This window comes from Protopterus annectens, chromosome 16.part0 (genome assembly GCF_019279795.1).
Source record: "Protopterus annectens isolate FY-2018-M chromosome 16.part0, PAN1.0, whole genome shotgun sequence".
Taxonomy (NCBI): Eukaryota; Metazoa; Chordata; order Ceratodontiformes; family Protopteridae; genus Protopterus; species Protopterus annectens.
The window spans coordinates 504,496,123-504,521,481 of record NC_056750.1 but is presented as its reverse complement, the minus strand read 5'-3'; the positions used below and the strand labels follow the sequence as shown (position 1 = coordinate 504,521,481).

General features: G+C 37.7%; 1 protein-coding gene across 1 annotated transcript in view; it reads left to right on the top strand.

The window, feature by feature from the left end:
• The first annotated feature begins 21,043 nt into the window (after nucleotides 1–21,043).
• Nucleotides 21,044–25,359, top strand: part of RIPOR1 (RHO family interacting cell polarization regulator 1) — a 2,621,322-nt gene continuing 2,617,006 nt past the window's right edge. Inside the window, exon 1 of the mRNA XM_044058663.1 lies at nucleotides 21,044–21,179. The gene's annotated coding sequence lies outside the window, so the exon portion shown is untranslated. The remainder of the gene's footprint in view (nucleotides 21,180–25,359) is intronic.

The window sequence follows — 25,359 nt, the reverse complement described above, 5'->3', positions numbered from 1 at the left end:
ATTGTTTATTAGTTTAAGAACAGAAGAAGTAAAATAGTCATTGAAAGTGGAGACTATATGTGTATTTGACCCATCTATATTGGGTGGTGGAGTTGTTGCTTTACCAGGTTGGAGGATGTTGTTAACTGTGGCCCAGAATTTTTGTGGGCTGTTACTAAATTTTCTTTGTAGGGAAGTGTAGTAATTTTGTTTGTCAGTCTTAACTTCTTTCTTAGCCTTGTTTCTGAGTTCAAGGTATACTTGCCTAGTTGTGAGTGCTTTGTGTTGGCGCCAGGTTTTCCAAGCTTTATCCCTATCTTTTAGTAAGGCCCTAGTTGTGCTTTGTAGCCATGGGGCAGGGCTGTTGCGTATTGTAATTGTTTTGATTGGGGCTAGGCGATTGAGGATGCCTAGGAATGTGGAGTTGAAGTATTCTACAGCATGGTCTAGTGGGAGAGTTTTGATGGGAGACTAGTTGGAGGATTCTAAGGCTTCTATGAAGTGGTCTGTGGGGAGATTTTTGTGGTAATGGGTTTGTAGAAGGGAGGGGGAGTTAATTGATTTAAGTTTATGCCTGAGGATGAAAGTGGGATTGTGGTCACTTAAAGAGTTAGGAAGTGTTCCACATTGAAGGGCAGTGTTAGGCTGGTTTGTGAGGACTAAGTCAAGTATGGATTCTTTTTCTGAGGACTTATCGATGCATGTGGGTGATTGAATGAGTTGGGTAAAAGTATATAGGTTTATGTGGTTGGTGGCTGTTGGAGAGTGGATGTAGTTACATTCGATATTAACATCACCTAGGACTAAGGTTTCTTGGGAGAGGGTGTGGGAGGCCCAATGTAGTATTGACTCTAATGTGGTTAGGTTGTCTCCTGGGGGATATATAGATACCTATTATATTTAGGTGCTTGTGCTGATTTATGAGGAGTTTGGCACTTACGGTTTTGGCGTTTTTGGGGTTGGGGGTTCCTGTTGGAGAAGTTGGAGTTTTAAGTTGATTTTATAAACTATGGCTATACTGCCACCTTTTTTGTGTAGTCTATCTACTCTTAAGATGTTGTATCTGGGAGGGGTTATGGAGTTGTCCTTGATATGTGGTTTAAGCCACGTCTCAGTTATTAGCAGTATGTCTGGGTCATATAGGGCAATGGCTGAGTGCAGTTCTTCTATTTTGTTCATAATACTGCAAATGTTTAAATTGAGTATTAGTAGGTCATTGAGTTTTTGTTTAAGTGGTGGTTGGAAGCTCGGTCTGTTGTTTATATTTGTTATTGATCCTGGGTTAGGGTGAATATCACCTCCAAGTAGTAGCTGGGCTGCTATATTAGTAATTGTTCTTAGGTATAACATCATTAGGTTGTGGAATTGGAGGCATGGCTGTCTTTTGGAGTGTGGAGCATAGTGGATAGGGGAGATGATTTGAAAACTGTTTTGGCTATGACTGAATGAGGCTGTGATTGCTGGTTTACAAAGGATTGGAGTGGGAAGGGGTAGAGTGGGGGACTTTGGGTCATTAAGTTTGATGGGTGAATGTAGATATGAGCTAAAAATGGTCATTGTGGAGAAGCATATGAGTAGGGACAGTAGTTGTAATGGAGTATAGTATGAGTGGGGATAAGGTGAGTACGCCATAGCTGTAATGGTATGGTCTGAAGTTTGGGGGAGGTGTGCCAGTGAGGAGGGATCATTTGGAATATTATTGGATGTAGTGTTAGTTATCAGGGGTGGGTGTAGGAGTAGAGAGTGAGTGTTTAAACAAACACAACCAACAAAAAATTCACTAACAGTGATGAATACAAAGTATAACAAACATTCAATCGATTCTTTTATGATTTTTAAACAATGTTCAGGTTAAACAACAACTATTTTTCGTCATTAGAATAAACAAAGCCAGAAATCTATAGAAATATAAGTTGGACCCATCAGCATCATCTAAATCTGATGAAAAGTATAGAAAACAAGTTATGAAATGTTTCTTTGTAGTAAACATATGTCAGAAATGATTTCCGTAATACATAAACCTCATTCAAAAACGTCCGTGGTTCGGCATGATCATGTAGTGCCACAAAGTAACAAAAATGAACCCCAACACTTGAAGCTTAATACCCAAACCAAAAAATGTCCATACAATAATTGGAATAGTTCAAACCAAGAGTCAATCCAAATGATATATATTGAGATACAGACCCAAAACGTTGGATCCAATGACACACTCGAGTTTGAGTAGCACTTAGCTGAAAATGTTGGAAATAATCCCCTTATGATGAAAAGATTTGCATGTCTCTGGTATAGTCTCTGTAATGAATTAACCCTGTTCAAAGGAAGAGGAGCTGGTCATTGTTTGGCATTAACGTGTGGTGCCACAAAGTTACAAAAATAAGGCACAACCCATGAGACAAAATACCCAAGCTAGAAAATTACTGTACCAAGGTTGAATGTTCAAAACAAAAATCATCCAGATGACAAATATTCAATTGCTGACTCCAGTAGTCAAACCAATGGTAAACTATGGTTGCAAAGGGTATAGATCATCCCACAAAATGGAATAGAAAATACACAGTACCTGGTAAAGGCTCCGTCAAGGTTCCACATACACGGGACACAAAATCTTTGGAAATAATAAAAGAGCCAAGTGTTTCATATGATACCTAAGCTGAAATGTACAGCACCTAGGTGTAAAGATAGTAAATCTTCCCCTAGTAGGCATCTAGGAGAAATAAAGTATGCCAACTCATTACACTCCCAGAAAATATGTTCCCAGTTACCTCTTACTTCCCAATCGCACCTCCAACATTTGCTATTTACCTGAGGAAAAATTCGTTAGAGTCTACTTAGGGTATAAAAATACCTATGCAAATATTCTAAATCTTCTAGACTTTGTTGAATATTTTGGAGACATACATATGTATCCCCCATTGTTTCTTTCGGAATTGTATATTCATTCTCTCTTCCCAATCCTTTCTAACCTCCTCTGATTGATTCATATAGTTATCATGCAATATTTTGTATGCTTTATTAATTATTCCATTTTAACAGCAGCTTCTGTTCTAGATTCTGCTAAAAACTCTACCAGTGCTGGTCTCTCACGCAGGATCCCCCAATTTCTTTCTCTAGGCGTATACTCTGATATCAATCCTTGATAGAGAAGGTAATCTCTATCCTGCAGGCCAAATAAATTCTTGGCCTTTTCCCATTGTATTACCTTTCCCTCACTAATTATTTGCTTCTAATACCTTGGTTCATTTACCAGTTTTCTCCAATAAATTCCAGCCCCTCTTGCCTATTGTCTGTATCACTAATTGCAGTCATCTCTATCAGCAAAATCTCATTTCTCCATTCCCTTGTTGGCTTAGTTCTTAAAATACTTTCTGCTGCTATAGGAATATAATATTCTGTATGGTTATTGTTATTGTCCTTAAGGATCTGCATCCAAAATTCCAGTCTCTCCTTATTTCTTGAGCTTCCCCCATTTCATCATCATCCCTTTTCACTTTGAATTATAGGCTTCTGCTTGTACTATGTACATAAGTCTTAACAGTGTTCTGAAATACCCCTTCAAATCAGGTAATCCCAAACCGCCTTGTCCAATTGGAAGAATCAGCTTATCCCACTTGACTCTTGCCATTTTCCCATCCCAGATAAAACCCTTCAGCTCTTTATTAATTGTTATACACAACTTCTCCTCTGGTTGATAAAATATGCCTGACCTGTGTATAAAACTAAAGAAACTGAATACATTTAACTGCTTGTATCTTGCTATCCAAATCCACGTAACAAAGCTTCCAATTTCTCAGTTTTTGTATTATCTTTTGTTTAGTCTCTTCCCCCATATGCTTAGTTGCCACACCAGAATCCTTTTTAATCCATACTTCTCAGTCGTTCATTTTATCATATCCCCATAAATTTGGATATTGCTGAACCAATTTGTTTGCGGATACATAATTTACAGCTATTGCCTTTGTTTTAGCTTCATTAATTTTGTATCACAAAAAGATGTGAAACTGCCTCAAAATGTTCCACAACACTGAAATGTCCTTTTCTGGTTATATCAGGTATAAAATAACAGCATTTGCAAATGGAGCCAGTTTTTCTTGTCTACCATACCAATTACATCCTTGAATTTCTGAGTCTCTTATTTTCCTTGCAAATGGTTCTAAATATAGTGCAAATAACACAGAGAAAGAGGACACCCTTGTCTGATTCCTCTGTTCAAAGAGAAATTATCAGAGAGGAACCCACCCACTTTAATTTTCACCTCTGATCTCTCATATATCCTCCTAATTATCAGGGAATGCAAATGCTTCTATTGCCCTGCTGATAATCTCCCAGCTCATTCTGTCAAATGCTTTCTCTGCATCAAGACCCAACAACAACAGTGGTATTGTCTTACATTCAGCTTTCCTCTGATTCATCATAAATGTTCTGTTAATGAGGTCAAATGTTTGCCTACCCTGCACAAAACCACATTGATCCATGTCTATCAATTTTGGCATCACCTTTGCCATTATTTTAGCTATTATAGGCATAAACACTATATAAATGTTTTGGCCATTATACATTACAAATACTTTTACTAACTTAATATAGTTGCAATTTACACTGTCTTCATATCCACTCTCTCTTGCTTTCTTTATTTCTGTGACTGAATAAACAGAATTGATTGAACAATATTCTTACTTATGAGAATATACAAACAGAATTACTAAAAATTTAACACACTGGGTTTACTTTCTTGTATTGTATACCTCTATAATATGTATTTGTCTTTGCATATCTACTTCAATTTGTGTTATGTAAAAACGTTCTTGACTTTCCAACTTAAACTGATATTATATAAACATTTCTGTGATGGTATGGAGCTTTTCTCCCTGGGCCTCCACTGAAAATGGGTTGTTGGGCCCAGTGGACTTTCCCGGTCAATAAATAAATAATAAATAAATATAAATAAATAATCATGGTTTAGGATTGAAATGGGCCATTATGAAGCTGGATCTGATGGGTCTGTACCCTCTTTAGGTATTACAACCACCACAACTTTCTTCCAGCACGTTGGTGCTTCTCCTTCTCTTAAAATATTGTTAAACATAACTTTCCAGATCTTTATCAGTTTTTTCCTCCTAGCTTCCAAACTTTCATAGGAATACCATTGTTCCTGGGGACTTTCCTGTTGATTGGTTATGCATTACCATTTTTATCTCATCTCCTCCTCCTATCCTATTAGTCATTGAGCCTCATCTCCCTCTAACCCTGGTATATTTAATTCTTCCATAAAAAAATCCATGTGTACCTTTTCTTGATCTCTGTATTTCTGTGCTGTATACAGACATTCATTGAATTTCCAAAATATTTCTACTACCTCTACAGGATCTTTTGTAATCTTCCTTGTTCTAGCTTCCCTAAGCTTGGCAACAACCCTTACTACTTTCTGTTGCCTGAGTCATTGCACTAAAATTTCTTGTGCTGTGGCATTATTATCAAAAAACAGTTGCTCTTTCTAAACTCATGCATATTGTTGAGGTAATCCCTTATTTTCTGTTTAATATTTTGCAATTGGTCCTGTTCTTGTTCTGTGAGATTCCCCCTATTCTGCAATACTTTAACCTTTATCAGTCCCTCTAAATAATTCTTGTTACTTCTTAACCATATCTCTTTCTTTTATTTTCACCATATTTTTAAACTTTACTTTAATTGTATCCCACTCCCTAGCTATATTTTAAGAAGAAATTTCTATCTTCTCTAATAACCCCTGAATAATTTTCACTACCCATTTCTTAAATTCCTCTCTTTTCAACAGATAGGTGGGAAAGTACCAGTGTCTCATTTTTATTTCTATTACCATGCATTTTTGATTTTAGTTATTATTGGCACATGATCTGAAATAGTTATTGGGTGTTTATCACAACTTTCAGTTAAATGCACATGTTCCTGTGAAATGTAAGTTCTGTGTAGCCTAGCCCAGTGTTTGTATTTTCGGGAATAATATGTAATTTCACTGTGAACTCCTACTACTACTGAACTCACATCTTCCATGCCAAATATTTTTATAAATTTCTTCAAAACTCTATCTTCCTTTGTTATATTTCCCCTTCTGGGACCCCCAGACACATCTTCCCTGTTGCAAATCAAATTCCAATCCCCACCTATAAATAATATTCCCTGCTGAAAACTGATTATTTCTCCCAGAATTTTCTTAAGCAACATTATGACAGTTTTAGGTGAAATATAAATACATGCCAGTGTAATCCTCCTCCCTTGATAGTAGCCCCTTAGTACTACATATCTACCATTATTATCTTTTGTATCCTCTTCTATCACTATTGGAGCTCCTCTTGCAGTTACTATAAGTACTCCTCTTTTCCTTTGTCCTAGGTATTCCACTGAATAAGTGTCCTGCAAACCTTTCTTTATCAAATTCACATGTTCAGTTCTTCCAAATGTGTCTCCTGTAGCATAGCTATTTGCACTCTACATGTTTTAATATAGTTCACTAGTCTTTTGTTTTTGTATATATGCATGAGACTATTACCACTTAAAGATAGTATTGAAAGGGCTATTATGTTAAAAAGTTATTATTCCCACCTTTTATATGTAACAGCTTTTTTGTTAAGTATCTATTTCCACCTTTTGGGTTACATGCACACACTAATGTTTGGCAGGCTGAACTTTTATACGGTTGTTTTTGTCATATCCATTTAAGCCTATGTCACTTTTTGTTTTATTGAAAGCCCTCAAACAAAAAAACAAATTCATCCCCAATACACCCCAAAACCTATTATCTTAATATAAACACACAAAACTATGTACATCTTCAAATATTGAACCTCCATAATAGGAACAATTGTCCTAAACTGACAACCACACTCACAAACGTGGTTTAACCTAAAAGGAAGGTTATTCATGCTAAGAAGCATGGTACAGCCTGTGCTTCTACTAAGTGTTGTCTGGTTTGATTTACCTTTATTAGTCTCCCAGAAAGGGAAAACACTTGAATGCTTTCAGAGAACATGGTCTCCTAGCCACTGAAAGAGAGTCATTAAATGAAATACGTATTCTCTTTTTGTTGCTCTTTATCAGATTGTCTCCATGGAGACATGAGAACCAGATACAGAGTTGCTTCTACAAGTATTTATTTCTTTACTTATTTGCTAGAGGAAAGCTTTATTATATTCACTGTTCTTTTGTATTTATTTGCTTTTTCTTAAAACTTGTTACAAGATATTGCCAAGAGCCATAATCCAGTCATTCCCCTATGCAAGAATGAGAAAAAACACACGTTTTTTCTTGTATCAATACTCTTTTGAACAGACTTTTTTTATATTGCAGTTCCTACATTTCTTAAAACTGAACAAGGAGAAAGAGAAAAGAAGGAAAAATAGGGGCACCTGTTTACTTTAGTATGCCTATTACACTTAAAAGTAACTAAGAAAACTTTACTTTATAGCATGCAGATATCATGCTCTATACAAGTAGTACTGTTAAGAAGAAAAGTTTGTTTTACTTACAGTTAGCTCTTTTCTTCCTCTTCCCACTCTCCTAAGTGTTCCTCCAAACATTAATGACATGAGGTAAGACATATGCTTTAGGGTCCCGTACAAGTTTAACAAAGTCAAAAAAGTCCAATATTTCCAGGTTTTCTTGTTCAGTCATATTCTTCAAATATAATTAATGCTTTATAATCCCACATTTATTTGTCAATTTCCGAGTTGCTGGCTTTATTCCTGTTTATTTCCAACTCCCAAATCCAGTCTCTGCTTCCTTTCCAACATACTTTCACTTCTACTAGTCAACTGTTGTGCTTTTTTCTGTCTCTTAAGTATTTTTTTATTGAAATACTGGAACAGGTTTTGCTGGTACAGTCTCGCTGTGGTCTTTATTAACAGAAGAACAAGAAGCACAATATCCTTCTGTTACACAGCTCACTTTTTATTGGACAAACTTTTGCATTTCCTCCTTAACATGTTCTGCATCAAAAAATGATTTTGTTCCTCCAGGAAAGAATATTCTGAATATAGCTGGATACAGCAGTCTTAATCTTATACCTGCTTCTTGACATTCCCTGATTAGTGGAATAAAGTTACTCCTCTTCTGCCTGGTGTTCAGTGAGTAATCATTTTCCGCAAACACACTACTGAATCCCACTTTAAGTACTTTATCCTTCTGCAATAGTTTAGTTAGAATCAACTCCTTCTTCTGGTAGGATTGCATCTTTACTATTAAAGGTCTAGGTTGCTTTGCATCTTTACTATTAAAGGTCTAGGTTGCTTTCTAATGGACAAGTTTGGAGCATACACACTGTGCCCTTTCAGTTAACAACTTCTGCTGTGGAATACCAGTCCAGTTTGTGCTTTCATAAAATGAATACAGTCTGTTCCTTCCACCTTCTCTGGTACAGCAAAAAAATCTCAGGTTTTTCCTGCATGCTCTGTCCTCCAATTCCATTTTTTTAAACATCTCTTCTTGAGCAGTTTCTTATTCAGACAGCCTTTTCTTCCTTTCACCCCCCCCCCAATTTTTGCAGTTTTATCACCTCATCTGAATATCTTTTTAAAGCTTCTTCCATTTTATCCAGCCTTTCATTATTTGAGTTGATATATTCCATCAATGTTTCATTTATTTTAATCATCTCTGAGTACGTTTAACTTACTTATTCCTCTAGGTTACTGGAAGTCATGTCTTGCACAAAGCTGGAGCTTGCACTGCTTTTTGATTTTCTTTCAGGTTCTCTGATTTTTTTTTTTTTTGCTGGCATCCAGGCAGTGTACTTACTAGCCAGTTACTGAAATTTACCCAAAAAAATGAGTTCACTGTCTCTCTTTTCTGAGTTTCTGTTTTCACACTGGAAGAGCTGAAATTAAGCTATTACTAAATGTGCATCCATCTGGAAAGTCCCCCTGAGAGCAAATGTTGTATTAGAAATGGGTTTAAATGAAATATAAAGAAGTGTTGTATTGTCACCTTTGCTAAACAAACCACAACAGCAGCTTACAATATAGACAACACTCCATGTCTGAACAATATGTTCTTCAGACATCTTGGCACCTTCATAGACATCTTCCTATCCTCTGACCAGCATGTAGCAACCATAGTCAGGGAAATGTTCTATGTAGCTCAATTTTTAAATAAAGGTATCTCTTTCTGGTTAAAAGAAGTTATTATTTCTCTATGCTGTGCCTTGATTAGACCAATTATAAACGATAGACTGTAGTGCCCCATTTAGTATGTATCTATCCAAACACATCAAAGAGCTACAAACATCCCATGTGTTTTTAACAAAAAGTCACCAGACTAAAATGAAGAAATGGCTGGTTGAGTATGAGACTGTTCAAGAAGACATGTTCCAAAAAATGGTAGAATTAGAGGACAGAGCACATATGGAAAACCTGAGATTGTCTGCTGTATCAGAGAAACTAGAAGGAAAAGACTGTATTATATGAAGACAAAAATAAACAACTGTATTGACATTCCACACCAAGAGCTGTTAATTGGAAAGGGCACATCTTGTGTATGCTCCAAATCTGGCCATCAAAAAGAAGCCATGATCATTATTAGTAAAGATGCAATTCTACCAACAGGAAGAGTTTATCCTTCAAAACTGTGGCAAAAGGGATAAAATATTAAAAGTATTAAAAGCTGGAGGCAATAGAGTGTTTGTAGAAAATGATTATTCACTCTACACCAGACAGAAGAGAAGTTTCATTAATCAGGGAATGTTGAGAGGTAGGTGTGAGATTCAAGCTGCTGTATCCAGCTGTCTTCAGAATATTTTCCTGGAGTAGCAAAGTCATTTTTGATGCAAAACAGGCTAAGGAGGAAATGCAAAAGTTTGTTCAACAAAAAATGAGACATCAAGCAGAAGACTTCTCATTCTTATGATAATATAGTATATCGAGAGACTTAGCCAGTGACACCTTTTCCAGTGTTCCAAATGAAAATGCTTGAGAAACAGAGAAAAGCATAGGAGTTGATCAGAAGAATTGGGAGTACAGTGGCATTGAACAGGAAACTGGAGTTGGGAGAGAGAGATGAACAGGGAGAAGACCAGCAACACAGAAATTCATGAATAAATGGGCGACTGCAAAGAATCAATCCCATTTGTGAAATATGGCAGTATAAGAATAAGTGGACTTTTGATGACTTTGTTAAACTTGTGAGGAACTGAAATGCATTTTACCTTACTTCATGGTATTAATGCTTACAAGGACTCTGAAGGGAGAGAACATACATTGGTTAGTGTAAGTAGAAGTAGAGGTGATAACATGTGTCTTAGCATGGGTAATCTCAGTTTCTGGTTGCATTATCAGTTCTCTGCATTACTGTTTGGTTAATTTATGGTTCCAAGGATATTCACAAAATATCTAGCCCCACTAATAGCATATTGCAAATAGAATGACATTCATATCTTTCCTCATTCAGACAACTTGCTTATCTTTGCAGAGTCCTTGCTCAGATTTCAAGAGTCATTAACATCATGGCTATGTTTCTTTTGACCAGTCTGGGCTGATGAATATTGTAAAACCCTCCTTGACTCCCTCTCACTGTATTATGGTTCTGGGATGCCCTTTAGATCCTTCTCTTCAAAAGATGTTTTTAATACAAAACAAGGTAGTTCCTTTTTTAGAATTTTTCCAGAGAATTTCTTAGAATCCTAGGGTTCGTGGCTTCCATGATTCTCATGATACCTCTTGCCAGATTACATATGAAAAAGATACAATGCTTTCTAAAACAAAAAAAATGCATCGACCCAGCATTTGCATTCGTTGGAGTATCAAATTCCAATCTGTAGTTTTATAAAAGGAAAACTGCATTGGTGGAGACAGCGTATTCAACTAAACCCAAGTCTCCCCTTCTATCCGCAGACCTCAAACCAGTCTGTCACCACAGATGTGTGTTTTGTTTGGGGAGTAGTTTCTAGAGTGGTAAAGGTGCAAGGTCTATGGAATCCTTCAGACAGACAAAAGTACAGTAATATACTAAAAAGAGGCATAGGCTTTGATCCATGCCTTCAAGTTTCTCCATCACCTTTGGTCCCTAGGACTTCTTCAGGTGATTACAGACAATACCATTCATGTGGTATATCAAAAATCTCACACACGAACTGATGAAGAACAAAACAACTAAATAAAAAACAATAAGCAGCAGGTAAACCACAAAAAAACAACGATTTATTGAAGTGCTTTTCATCTTGCTTAATTGCAGGACTTCTTCAGATAAATTATTCCAAGTTAAAATATTATTTAAATACACTAACCAATGTCATGTGTTAAACAACAAACCAATAAAAATACACAGCTTTTTCTCCCTCAATTTAGCTTCTTATGGCAAAGTTAAAATTACACTATGTTATACTTCTTATAAAATCCATTTCAAAAGATATCAAAACAGTTACCTAATTAAAAACCAATTATGAATATTTTTAAAACATATTGAAACACTATCTTAGTAGACTTTTTAGTTTCAATACACAGAAAATGGAACATGTTTCCTTTAAACCTGGGTAATGATAGGCATTAGTACGTAGCTGCCAAAATAGTTCTAATCTTTCCAACAGCAGTGATTCTGGACCCCCTCTGCCAGGCATGCTGCGACCTATTTGCATCTCTCCTGAACAACAAGTGCAGCAGGTTCTTTGACCTAATTCCCCTGCTGCCGGAGTCACTGAGAGATGCTCTCCTACGTGATTGGCCCCCAGGTCTCCTCCATGCTTATCCCCAACTCCCTTAATCTCCAATTTTCAACAGAAAGCATCCCGGTTGAAGAGCATGAAGTCATTCTCATTGCCCCTTACTGACTTTGACAAATTTGGTTTCCCTTCCTTTGGTCTCATCTAGTTTACCTGTCTTGGATTCTGGATCCAATTCCAGACCTCCTGTCTCACCAGACAGACATGATTTATGCGGACATTTTGGCCCTAAAGTTGAATCTATGGTTTCTCCAATTCCGTTGATAGCCAAACAATCCAAACTTTCTTCCCGGTATGCCACATTCCTTTGTCTTTCCACAAAGCTTCTACTAAAAAAAATTTACAAGAGCAAGTGGAAATGGTTTGTCTTTTGGGTGCAGCAGCAAGACATCAATCCTTTTTCAGCACCAGTACCTAAAATCATGAATTTCTGGCTTTCATTTTTAGTGATAGGACTAGTCCCTCAATATTTAAGGTTCAGTTAGCTGCCATTTCCAGTTTCCATACTGCAGTTGATAATTCCACATTGGCTTCTTCACATCTTTATAAGGCATTTATAAAAGGAACGTTTCTCCTCAGACCACCATTTAAAGATCCTACTCCGCCGTGTAAAAAACATTTGAACCACCTGCAAAATGTGATTTGAAATATTTGACTTGGGGAAACTATATTTCTGCTAGCCATAACATCAGCTAGGAGAGTTTTGGAACTTCAGGCTTTATCCTCTAAGCCTCCTTATTTAATATTTCACAAGGATAGGGTAGCCTTAAGAAGCAATCCATCCTTTCTTCCTAAGGTGGTGTCAGGATCTAACATTACTCACTCTGTTAACCTCCCTGTGTTCTTTCCAAAATTTTCAAAAAAGGAGAGTCCATTTTGCTTTTATTAGATGTCCACAGACAATTACATTTCTAGCTTCATCGATCAGAAAAATTTAGAAAATCAGATCAATTGTTTGTATCCTTTTTTGTAAATGAAATTGGAAGAACTAGTTACCAAAGTAACTTTATCAAAATGGGTAACTGATTGCATCTCTTTGGTCTAGTCTTGCCAAAGCCTTTAACAGCCAATTCAGCCAGGTCCATGGCAACTTCATCAGCTTTTTTATAAAGGTTTTCCATGGATGATGTCTGTGTGGCTGCAACTTGGGCTAATCCTCATACCTTTATTATTCATTACAAATTAGATCTGGTCTCAAGGGGAAGAGCAGCCTTCAACCCAACAATACTCAGAATATTCTTCCTTAGAGTCCACCTGGGATTTAGGTAGCTGGGGACTCTGTCCAACATGTTGAGGACTGAATGAAAATTGACAACATCAGATAAAGAAGTTTTATACTCGCCATAACATTCCATCTGTGTTGCCCATTTTCATTCTTCCACAATTCCCCTCCATCCAGCCCCCTGCCTTTTTTTCTTGATGAACTCTGGAAGAATGGGAAATTATTATAGGAACCAAAGTTCCTGTTGTTTGAGCTCCAGATAGTGACTTTACATATAAAGGCTTCAATTTCATTGCTATATACAATAAACGGCAGCAAACAAGATCTGGGAAAAGGAATGCATTGTGGGTTAGGGAGGAGCTTGAGAGCTTGTAGTACACACGAGCTGTAAAAAAGCAGCTGAGTCAGATCCAAGGATCAGATCTGGACCATCATGTTGAGGAAGAATGTAAATAAACAGCATAGATGGAATGTTACGGTGAGTACATAACTTCTTTTTCTCCCTTTTTATGGAGTTGGCCAAGGGCAATTACCACAAGCTTCCTCACAAACTAAATCTACTCACTCATGACAGGGGGAGTTTGAAACACCTCAGTATCAATAAACTTCAACCGACTGCCTGGATGATTTAATTTTAATACCTTTTAGGCACTTATGTCAAGGGGGCATGCAGCAGATACTGAAGGAGGCAATAAAGCCTGCTGCTACAAAATCCTATATTGGTAAGTGGAAGTAAATTTTTATTGGTCCCTAACCAATAAACCAGTATCACATCACAATTTCGTAACATTGGTGCTCAAATATTTGTGTGAGTTATTTGCCTCTGGCCTCGCTTATTCCTCTATGAAGGTTCATTTTACATCCGCTTCAGCATTTCTGTCCATGGATCCTCTTTCTTCTCTGTTCATTGTTAAACAGCTTGTGAAAGCAGTTTTACACTTGAAACCTCCTTGTAAGCAGGTGGCTCCTGTCTGAGATCTCAACTATGTGCTGGAGAAATTGACTGTCACCTATTGAACCAGCCCATCAATCTGATTTAAGGCTTTTGATCTGGAAAACTATGTTTATCATTGCTATGACATCTGCTACAACAGTATCTGATTTCCATAGGAATAGGGTATCTTTATGCACAAACCTTCATTTATGCACAAAGTGGTTTCAGAGTCTACTTTGAATCAAGTCATCAATCTCCAAGTTTTCCACCCAGTACCTATAAAACAGAGAGAACAGATTTTGCATAATCTGGACATGCATAGACAGCTCAGGTACCATCTTGACAGAACTAAGTCCTTCAGAAAAGCTGATCAGCTATTTCTTATCAAGGAGCTAAAAAGGGACACCCTGGGCATAAATATAGAATTTCCAGATGCCTGTTATACGCACCTTGACAAATCTATTCCAGGCAATATCAGGACACATTTCACTACATCCTTATCTTCTTTGATACCACAGTGGAAAGGGGTGGACTCTGGAAGCATTCTAGAGATAGCTACATTGGCCTGTGTACATACTTTTACAAAGCATTACAAACTGAATTCCTTCTCTAGTTCCAGGTAAAATGTTCCTAGGACCATTCTCCAGGGTCACCTGATTTCATATCCATCCTCTTCCCAGGATGGATAGACTTTGGTATTTAACCCCTATAGACTAAAGGCTACTGCAGAAGTGGGAATGATGAACATAGAACAGTTGTGCAAGTTAAACTTACCAATAACTGTAGATATTTAAATTCCTCACTGCTGCAGAAACCATACCGACCCTCCATCCCCCACTCTTGTATATTGCCGTAGTTGGGATATAAATTAGGCTAGTGTTTGTTTCTACTTTATATGTGTTATTGTTATTACCTGTGTACATACTTTTACAAAGCATTACAAACTGAATTCCTTCTCTAGTTCCAGGTAAAATGTTCCTAGGACCATTCTCCAGGGTCACCTGATTTCATATCCATCCTCTTCCCAGGATGGATAGACTTTGGTATTCAACCCCTATAGACTAAAGGCTACTGCAGAAGTGGGAATGATGAACATAGAACAGTTGTGCAAGTTAAACTTACCAATAACTGTAGATATTTAAATTCCTCACTGCTGCAGAAACCATACCGACCCTCCATTCCCCACTCTTGTATATTGCCGTAGTTGGGATATAAATTAGGCTAGTGTTTGTTTCTACTTTATATGTGTTATTGTTATTATTGGTGGGTTATTTATGGATTGTTAGGCTGTTCTGTCATTGTATAGGCAAAAAAGTACTGAAGAAAGCTTCACTCTGCTTGCTGATTTCCCTCCTAAGGATTAGACAATCAGCAGTCAGATTGAAGGAGTGGGAGGGAGCTGATGCTTACTGAAGATAGCCCATTGTTGTTTCCTGGACAGAATAAACCCATATAGCCTGAGGGCTACTGCACCAGTGAGGAAATCGAACATCTACTGTTATGGGCAAGAGCAACTTGCACATCTGTGCTATTCCTATTTTTGAGTTTTCTAGTAACCTTAGATTTGAAAGATGCTTATAATCACATTTTTATATATCCAGTTTTCAAATGTTTCTTAATGCTTGCTGTGTCTATATTACATTACTAGTTCCCTACATTACCCTTTGGTCTATCCACTGCTTTATAGATATTCTGAAAGTGTCTAGCTCATGTGATAGCCTAATGTAGACTGCAAGGTATTTACATTTTTTTTCTTATTTAGACAACTTGCTTATCTTGCCAGAGTATTTTTTTGAAGTGTCAGGAATCTCTCACCTGGGCAAGAGATTTCCTACACAAACTGGGGTTCCAGGAGAGCTTAAAAAATTTTATCTGACTCATCCCCACAGGAATTGTTTTCCTGGGGTATCTCCTAGACACCTTAGTTCAAAGAGCTTTTCTTCTACAGGGAAAAACTAGATCTGTATCTAGATCTATTCCTGAATTTTTCAACTCAGACTACTGTTTCAGCAAGGGAATTCCTCAGTATAATGAGTATCATGGTACCTCTGGCAAGACTCCACTTGAGAAAAATTCAGTGGTACCTGAAATCTCTGTGGTCCCAACATTAACCTCCCCTGACATTTCAGATTTCAGTTGTAGAAAGGGTGATTTATTTGGTAAAGACACCAAATTTCTCAGAGTCTAGGTCTCCCATTCTTCCTGTCAGCTCCAGCACACTGAATCACATCAGATGCCACAGACTTTGCTTGGAGATTAGTGTCTATTGCTCTATAAATGTAAAGGGTCTTTGGAACAAAAGACATAAGCATAAAATAAATATTGGCACTTATAAATGTTCTAGACTCTCTCAATCATCTATGGTCCCCAGAACGTCTTCATGTGTTTACAAACAACACCACAGTGATGTGGTACATAAACAAACTAGGGGGTATCAGATCTTTCCCTTTGTTCAGATTTGCCATGGTAGCCTGGAATATAGCTTTTCTGCACAATCTCACTCTACAAGTATCTTACATATCATCAGAGCAAAACTGTGTGCCAGGCAAGCTGAGCAAGACCAGGACAGACCCTTCTGAATGGAAATTGAATAAGGGGAAGTCTTCTATGAATTGACCCAGCTGTGGTGAACACTTCAAATGGATGTTTTTGCTTCCACTCACAGCAATCAACTGGCAAAATTCTGTTCCAGGACTCCATGCAAGAAGGCCTGGAAAACAGATGCCCTTTCTTTACCATGGACAGGAATGTTCTTTTATGCTTTTCCACCCTTTCCATTGATTTCCAGGCTCATGCTTAAGATTCAGAAGGACTCAACAAAGATCATTGTAGTAACTGCCTTCTCACCACAGCAATAGTGGTTCTCCCTTCTTTTGGATGTAGACAGGGGCAATTATCACAAGCTTCCTTACATACTGGATCGACTCGCACAAGACCAGGGGTGTCTGATACATCCTGACCCCAAACAACTAAAACTGACCGCCTGGATGATAGAATCTTAATACCTTTTAGGCACCTTTTTCCTGAGGAAGGTTTTCTCATTGGCGCCAAGAAAAGAATCCAAACATATTCTTATTTGTGTGAGTTACTATCCTCGCGTCTGTCTTACTCTTCAGTCGAGGATCATTTGTTGGCCATTTCAGCATGTCTGCCCATGGATCCCCTTCTTTCAATACAATCTCATGTAAACTTTTTTTGAAGGGGGTGTTGCATACAAAGCCTCCTAGAAAACTGCTGGCTCCTCCTTGGGGTCTTAATTTTGTTTTAGAAAAACTAACACTTGCACTATTTAAACCAGCTCATCAGGCTGAATTGTGGCTCTTAACATGGAAAACAGTTTAATTAATTGCTCTGGCCTCTGCAATCTCTTGGTTGGTCAACTGTATCTCATTTTCCACAAAGACAGGGTTTCCTTAAGAACTAATCGTTCATGTATGTTTAAAGTGGTATCAAAGTTTGCCTTAAGCCAAAGTATTCATCTTTCTGTCTTCATTACAGAGCCTAACAATGAGGAAGACTAGATAACTCCATACCTTAGATGCCCACAGACAACTTAGGTTCTATGTTAACTGAAGAGAACAAAATCTTTCAGGAACTCTGATCAGTTTTCATTTGCTATGAAGGTAAGAAAAAAGGACATCCTGTGTCAAAGCAAACTATTTCCAAATGGTTGTCTAATGCTATTACATTTTGTTAAACCCACTACAACAAAACAATTCCAGGCAGGGTCAAGGCTCATTCAACCAGGGTCCTGTCTTCATCTGTGGCTTTTTGGGAAGGATTGTAGAAGTGGGAACTTGTTCCTGTGCGCACACTTTTACAAAGCACTATAAACTAAGTTTCTTCTCTATGCCTAGGACACTGTTTGCCAAGATGATTTTTCCAGGGGTTCCTGGACGCTCATCCTTACTCCTCCCAGTCAATTGAAGCTGTGGTAATTTAACCATATAGCTAAGGTTACTGCAGCAGTAATCCATATGATGAACATAGTACAGTTGTACAAGTAAACTTACCACAACAGTAGATGTTTAAATGATCACTACTGCAGTAGCTGCTCCCTCTCTCCATCCCGTTTATTTCTGTTTGCTTTTTTATACCACTGTGTGGTCCTTTATTTTATTTTCCTAATATCATCTTTTTCAGGACTTTAGCCTCCCTCTCTCTATTGGTTTGAAAGCTCTGAAGGGCTTGGCATGCAAATCTGTCCTTTTAGTTAGCTCAGCTCATGCTGACTAACAGACTGGGTGTGTAGAAGGTGCCCTGAAAGCTTTGGAATATTGCCATCTGTTATATCCTTAGCAGGATATAACCCATATAGCTATGGCTACTGCAGCAGTGATTATTTGAAAATTGACTGTACAATAAGCTTACTTACACAGTTATACTTAACCAATTTTTGATTTGGAGATTAAAGAAGTATACTACATGTAGCAGATGTCCCAGCATGGATCCCTGCAGTACCTATCTGGTTAGTTTTATGAATTCTGAGGATATTGCTGCCATGCTCACTGTGTGTGTGTTCTGTCTCTCTACCAATTAGCCATTCATCAAATTACACAGATTTCAGTTAGAGTGTATTTAGCTTGTTGATAGTTTTAGCATGCCATACGGCATGAAATGCCTTGGAGAGGTCTAAGTATGTTGCATGAACAGTATAACCTCTCTCATGGTTTGTGTTATCCTCTCAAAAAATTCATTAGACAGGATCTACCCTTAACAAAGCTAAACTGTTGGTGGTCAAGACTTGTAATATTTTTTAGTTTGAAGTTTATCAGATCTGTTATGACCCATTACATTATCGTACAAATGAGGCTCATCATAATGATGAGTCTGTAATTCCCAGGGTCCGTGGTCAGAGCTGTCTTTATGGAGTGACATCACAACCTCAGTGACAACTCCACTGCATAATTTCAGGCTAAAATAGTTGTAGAAGTGTGTCCACCAGCACCAGGCAGCCTGGTATGCTATTAAGCCCCATACAGGATGTATTTTTTTGTTTTGGAGAGTACTTTTAGTAAGTGTTCTTTTATGATGATAGTGCACTTGAGATCCTTAAGTATATGTGGGTTTTGTATAGATATCACTAGGGTGAAATCTGCACTGAATTTGTTTGCTAATGTATTTGTGTTGTCCAATGGATCAGATTAGGTAGTACCATTATGAATAAGTTCAGAGCAATGTTGGGTATTATTTTGTAACCTCATAATGTAAGAATAAAGGATTTATAATTACTCTTAGCTTTTGATACCAATCTAAGTTCATGAGAAGCTATTGTTTCCCTGATGGTATTATCCAGTATCTTAGGTAATGCTTTGATGATGACATTGACTTATGTGTCTTTAGTTTTTCTATATATGCTGCTTTTCCCTTTCATTGTAATATTTATTTATGCATGTGATAACAATGCTGGTTTGATCTTACCCTTCCCATTTTCTTTACTTTTTTGGTTTTGACTGAAGGATCCATATAGTTTTAAGAGATAATATAATTTATTTATATAACTGCTACCTGTGCCCACATTGAGTGGGTAACAGGTGCACTTGAACTTTGAGACTTCATCATCGAATAGTAGGTAGTTTGTACATTTGAAGTCTTTGAATACTGTGATATTTGCATCTGGTTTAAGGATTTTGAATAAGGGTATGCATTTTTTTCTCTTTCCCTTCCCTTCTATTGTCACTATCTTTTCTTTTTAATTTTTTTTATGTTTGTTATTCTATTTTTGTCCCTTTCTTTTGAAATTTCTACAGCAGTTGCCACTGCTGTGCCTGTGAGTAGACCTAGGTCCACAGTCCTCCAGTAGACCCAGCCATATCCTGTGTCTTCCCCAGGCTTCCTCCCTGATGCCTGCAGTGGGGGATGGCAAGAGGCTACCGCTTCTGATCCTGGTGGTGCTTCGCTAACTGGGGGCAGCTTAGTTTCCGCTGGCAACTGTTCCAGCGGTAGTGAGTTTCTGACCCACAGGGAGATGGTGGAGATGATGAAGCAGTACTGGACCAGTGGCTTTATACTTTCATCAGCCAACTGAAAGACTCCTTCCAACTGTTATAGCCGCATTACTGCCTGACCCTGTCAGCAAAACCTAGGACAGAGCCCAGTGAAGAGGGTAGTCAAGGTGCTGACTGACCTTCCCTGGGATATCGCAAAGGCAGGACAATATGGAAGACTATACTTACCCTATCCTCCATCCTGGTGTTCCTCTCCTTTGTGTCTCAGTGCATTCCTCTGTCCATTGTCCAGCCCTCCACACCAGCATTGTCCTACTGAAACCACCATCCTACCTTCCTATCTTTGTCTGTGTTATACGTTTGTGTGTTTGTCCCTGTAACTGACTCTTAACTTCTTACCATGCCCTTGCCATCCTTTACATCCTTCCCTGGCTTCACTTCTTGAAAAAAATATAGTTAGTTAAACCACAAAAAAGCTGTACTCTCCTTTCCTGTCCTCACTCACATTCTTACCTTCCCTGTTTCTACTTGTGTGTTATTCACTGCTTCCTGCTTCTTTTTCTACTGTGCTCAGCTCCCATTTTCCCCTTTGTATGGTCAAAAAACAGATTTAAGCAGTGTAGTGGCCAGTTTTACAGTGGTGAGACACTTTTCTGGTATTCTCATTTCTTTGCACATATGCACACTCAGGTGTGTATACCCTCTATGCTTAACAACTTTTCTCATGTCTCCCTAGCCACACCTGTGGATTTCCATCTCATAGCACAGGACCTGCCTGCTCCAAATGTGAGCAGTATTACTAATCAACTGCAGCCTAAGCAGCAAGTTTTCACCTTATTAATTTATACTGAGTTTGGGCCTCATTTTGCTATACGCAATACCATCAGAAAGCAATCTGCAGTCATGCTAGGCATATGTCTGAAACTCAGAAATTGTGTAGAATGCTGCATATTAATCTGGCCTGACTGTTTAACTTGAGAACTAAATAATCACTGTTGCTACAGCAACTTAAGTACTTCAGTCTTGCCAGCTCTCTTCTTGAAGCCAGAGTGTCCATAAATGCTCTTCGTGGGCTGGTTTCAAACAGCACTTTAGGTAGCAGCCAGCTTGCGAAGGGAAAGGAGAATAAAAGGCAATAGGCACATCACCTTCCTCAAGGAAAAGAAGAAGAATATCAAGTCTACCGCAGTAACATCCTTCATGGAGAGTGTAAAAAAACACAGTGAAGTGGTAGAATTAGTAGGACCTCCCAGAGGGTGGAGTGAGGCTCAAATGGAACTGCAAACTGCCTGAGTATTACAGCTGTTTTAGTGGCTGGAGCAAACACACAAAAAGCCTTTGGCCTATAATGCCACAATGATTAGGAGGCCTACTTTCTGAACTTCATTCCATATGAGGGGCAAATGCAGATAACGGGTAAGTCGGTAGTGGCTGGTAATCTAAAGTCAGCTGGGATGTACAAAAACATACTTGGGTATTGTAATGTAGTTGCCCTTTTTATATTAAAATTGTTTACTTTGTGCTTTTTGCACTTAGATGTATGCATGCTTATGACTACTCTCTATCTATAATTTGCAGGTGTGTTTTACTACTGTTTTTTTTTTTCATTTGGCACATCTTGTGTTGAAATAAGTCTTTGTGTGTTTGACCACTTAAAAGGTCAGTAAATAAAAAATCTAACTTTTGAAGTGGCCTCTTGTACAGAAACAGTTGAGAGGTTTTATTTAGAATGTCACCTGCATTTCAAAATGAGGATATGTTTTGTAATGCTGTGCACAGTATAAATCTGGCTTTTTAATTGTTGTAGTTATGCCCTTTTGTTTGGTTATAATTTTGCAATAGAAGGCATATTATATTATACTACTGTTTTTTTTTTTCATAAGTGGAACAAAATATCAGAAGGGCAGACAAACAACGCATTGAAGAAGGACAGAATTATATATATATATATATATATATATATATATATATTTTTTTTTTTTTGTCTTGCAGGAGTGTAAATTGCCTTCCAGTATCATATTGTGTTATTCTAATCCAAAAGCTGCCAAGGGAGTTTGTCAGATTATTTTTAAACCAAATTTAATAAAAGCAAGAGCAGAAGGTAAAAGGGAGGAAGAGAAGCTGTACTTTAATGCAAACTTAATTACTGTCCTTGTTTACCACTTTCCAATCAGTTTCTGCTCACAGAAACGTCATAATTGGTGGAAGCTGTACATTCTGATTTAAAAGGATTAATATTACAGATATGCCATACAGCCATGGCTGTGCATTGTACCTTCCAGATTACATAGGCTGTGTATGTTCTTGCAGGTGTAGCACACAAATCAAATTTCTGGCGGGAGCCAGAGGGTAACTGTAAGATACAAACTGGAGTTTCATGTAATTGCAGAGGCAGCAGAGCATAAAAATAATGCCAATCGAGAGGGAATTTCTCTGCACTTCAGGCAGTTATCAGGAAATTAAGATTGCATAATGTAGCTAGCAGTCTTAGGGCAATTTCTACTTACAGTATTCTCTGTATAATCAACAGAACAAAAAGTTATATTCTTTTTATTTTTAAAGTTGTATGTATACAAAATGCAATCACAATTTAGATTATATGTTTGATGCAGTCTGTGAGATGAATTGCTACAACTAGTATTAATAATCTAGCTATCACCTATGCATTTGCCATTATTTCTTTCACGTTTGAATTTACCTAACTCTTCATAAGATTTGAAAGTAGTACTTAAATCAGAATTTTTTTACCAACATGTTTTTATATCTGTTGAAAGGTTATTTTCTTGTTTATTTTGCCCTTTTTGTGATTTTTACTTCTGTCTTGAAAAGATTAGCTGAAATAAAGCACTCTGAGAACATATCTGCATTACACTAGTATGCTATTTACTTTGGCCTCTATCCCCAGAAACATCATCAAGCTATGAACCTAACTGCTTCATTTGTTCCTCCATGCTCTCAGCATCAGAAGATTCCAGGAGATCCTGGATGAGGTTAGGATTTATATTATGTTCCTAAAAGCCCCTCCGTCTTTCAGCCAGCAAGTGTGTTGCAGTGGTTCTGTCAAGATATTGAAAAGCGCATGCATTCTTTGGGAGTTTTCATGCCATTGAGTCTCTGTACACAGTAGTTCATTCCTGGCCTTCCCCCAGGTAGCACTCTTTCAGCAGGATTTAAATCTACTTTCTTTCCTTGGGATAAGTGAGCCAATTATGACTTTACATTCTTATACCTCCATGGCCAGCTCCTCCAGTGTTTGAGTAATTACATGGCATGTCATCAACTACATTAATATTGTACAACAAATAATCATAAGAAAATGTTAATTGCAGAACTGTTAGTTTTAATAAAAACTTCAAACTAAGTGCTTTCACATCCCGGAATATGATAACTTCAAGGTTAGTCAGCTTCAGGATTCAGGGAATATTTCCTTATCCCCAGTGTTCTTCAACCTGCAGATAGTATACATGGTGTACTCAATCAAAATATCAATATTATGAGCCTGAAAATAAGGCATGAGATGAAAGTGCTATCATTCATTTTCCAACTTCCCCACTGGAATAGCTAATCAAACCTGGATCGTTTTTGACATGATCATTGTCTGATCCCATTTTATCTCTGTACCACGGAGCCAACAGGCAAGGTAACAATTTTTGTTTTGTTTTATTTTTTGTGGTATACACTTAGCAGCAGAGCTTTTTATGATGGTGTATTATTTTACATACATTCCAGCTGACCATAATTTGAAGTATATCATACAGTTGCATTTGAAGTATATCATACAGTTACACTATCTTATGTACATTTTTATATGATGTACCATACCTGACACTGTGGTCATGATAAAAATGCTATAAACTTTCCAGGTTGGATCTGCTCTCAGCATAGAACATTAACATCCTGCAATATCCTGGATCTAGCCTTGGCTTGAACTATCACTGATAAATTTCCCAAGGCACCTCTAAAGTCAGTTTGAGGAATCCAGGCTTTCTCTTCCCAGAACCTACAAAAGCCTGACTCTGAAATCACTGCGGACAGCATAGTGCTTAAACAGAAAGATATGAAAGAGGTGGTAGAAATAAAAAAAACTGTGTATCTAAATTTAACAACAGATATATCAAGTCTGGCTAATCTGACTGCGGATAAGAAGAGATGCATAGGTATTTGAAAATAATTCTACCACACAAGCTTCAGCCAAAAGGGACTGTTTCCATGATCATGGAAAATGTGATTTAGAGATGTTAGGTGTTAGCCTCAGTTGTAAAAAAACCTCATTATTGGCTAATTTGCATGTTTCTGCATGACGTGGTGTTACCACTAGTGCTAATTAACACTTTTCTGCAGTAAGCACCATGTGCTGCCCATGCATCATTTTGGCACATGTACCTCCACTCATTCATTCTCACACTTACACTCATATGCACACATTCAAAAGCACTCTCACACACACTGCTGTACAGTTATCTGTCCCTCAGTTGACAGAATGCCCCTGCTGTAGACTCTTAGTTTCTCCCCTTCCCCACATAAATCATGGCTGCTACAGTCAGTCAGTAATGCCAAACATTTGAAGTTCATTTTTCTCATTGTTCAGAAAGTGCATCAAGATGCTACACCTTTTGATCTATTCATTTCTTAAATGCTTGGAGTAATATTTAAAAAATCTCCCTGGTGTCATTTAGTGCTCCTCCCAGCTTTGTCCAGAAGTCTTGAGTACAGCTGTTTATTGGTATAGCAACCCCCTCCCAAATGGATACTTCCCATCCCACTCAAATGTCCCTGATCTTACAGAGCATCCCTGATTTTGACTTATGCCTGCTCTGTCTCTTGTAACTGACAGACCATTACAATCAGTGTATAATACCACACATTAGAATTTTATACTTATTATTCAAAAAATAAATCCTCGTGCAGCAGCTGCTTTGTAGAGCACAACACTAAAGTGCTGTCAGTGAAGTGCTTAGTGAGCCAGAGCTGTAGGGTTTGAAGCTCTTTTCCCCCACTGTTGTTTTTTAATGACTTCTAGTAATATTTAAATGTGATCCCTGGTGTCTTGGTGTCTGGTGTTAGCGTGGAAGACTAAAGTACTGCTTAGTTGACAAGCTGATTTTTGTGTCAAGTGTACAAGGTTTAAAGCTTTTCTCCCACTTTTCTTAAATTTCTAAATTTTTAAAGTGAGTTAGGATACTATTGAATGAGTGTCGCTGGTGTCTAGTGTCCCTCCACCCCCCATACATCTTTCATATTATTGTTCTATTCACTTTTTGTATGAATTTAAGAGTAATAAAAAATGTCTCCTGGTGTCCAATGCTCCCCCCAGTTACTGGATTTATTAGTTTAGGAGAGTTTAGAGTATGATAGCATCTCTCCCCCTGATCGCACTCACAAACACTCACTCATTCACTCATAGAGACAAACACACAAACACACACACACACACACACACACACACACACACACACACACACACACACACACACACACACACACACACACACACACACACACACACACACGCACATATACACACATAAAATCACACTATCTGTCCACTAAATTCCCTAGCACTTACCTCTAACATAATATCACCCATTGAAAGTAA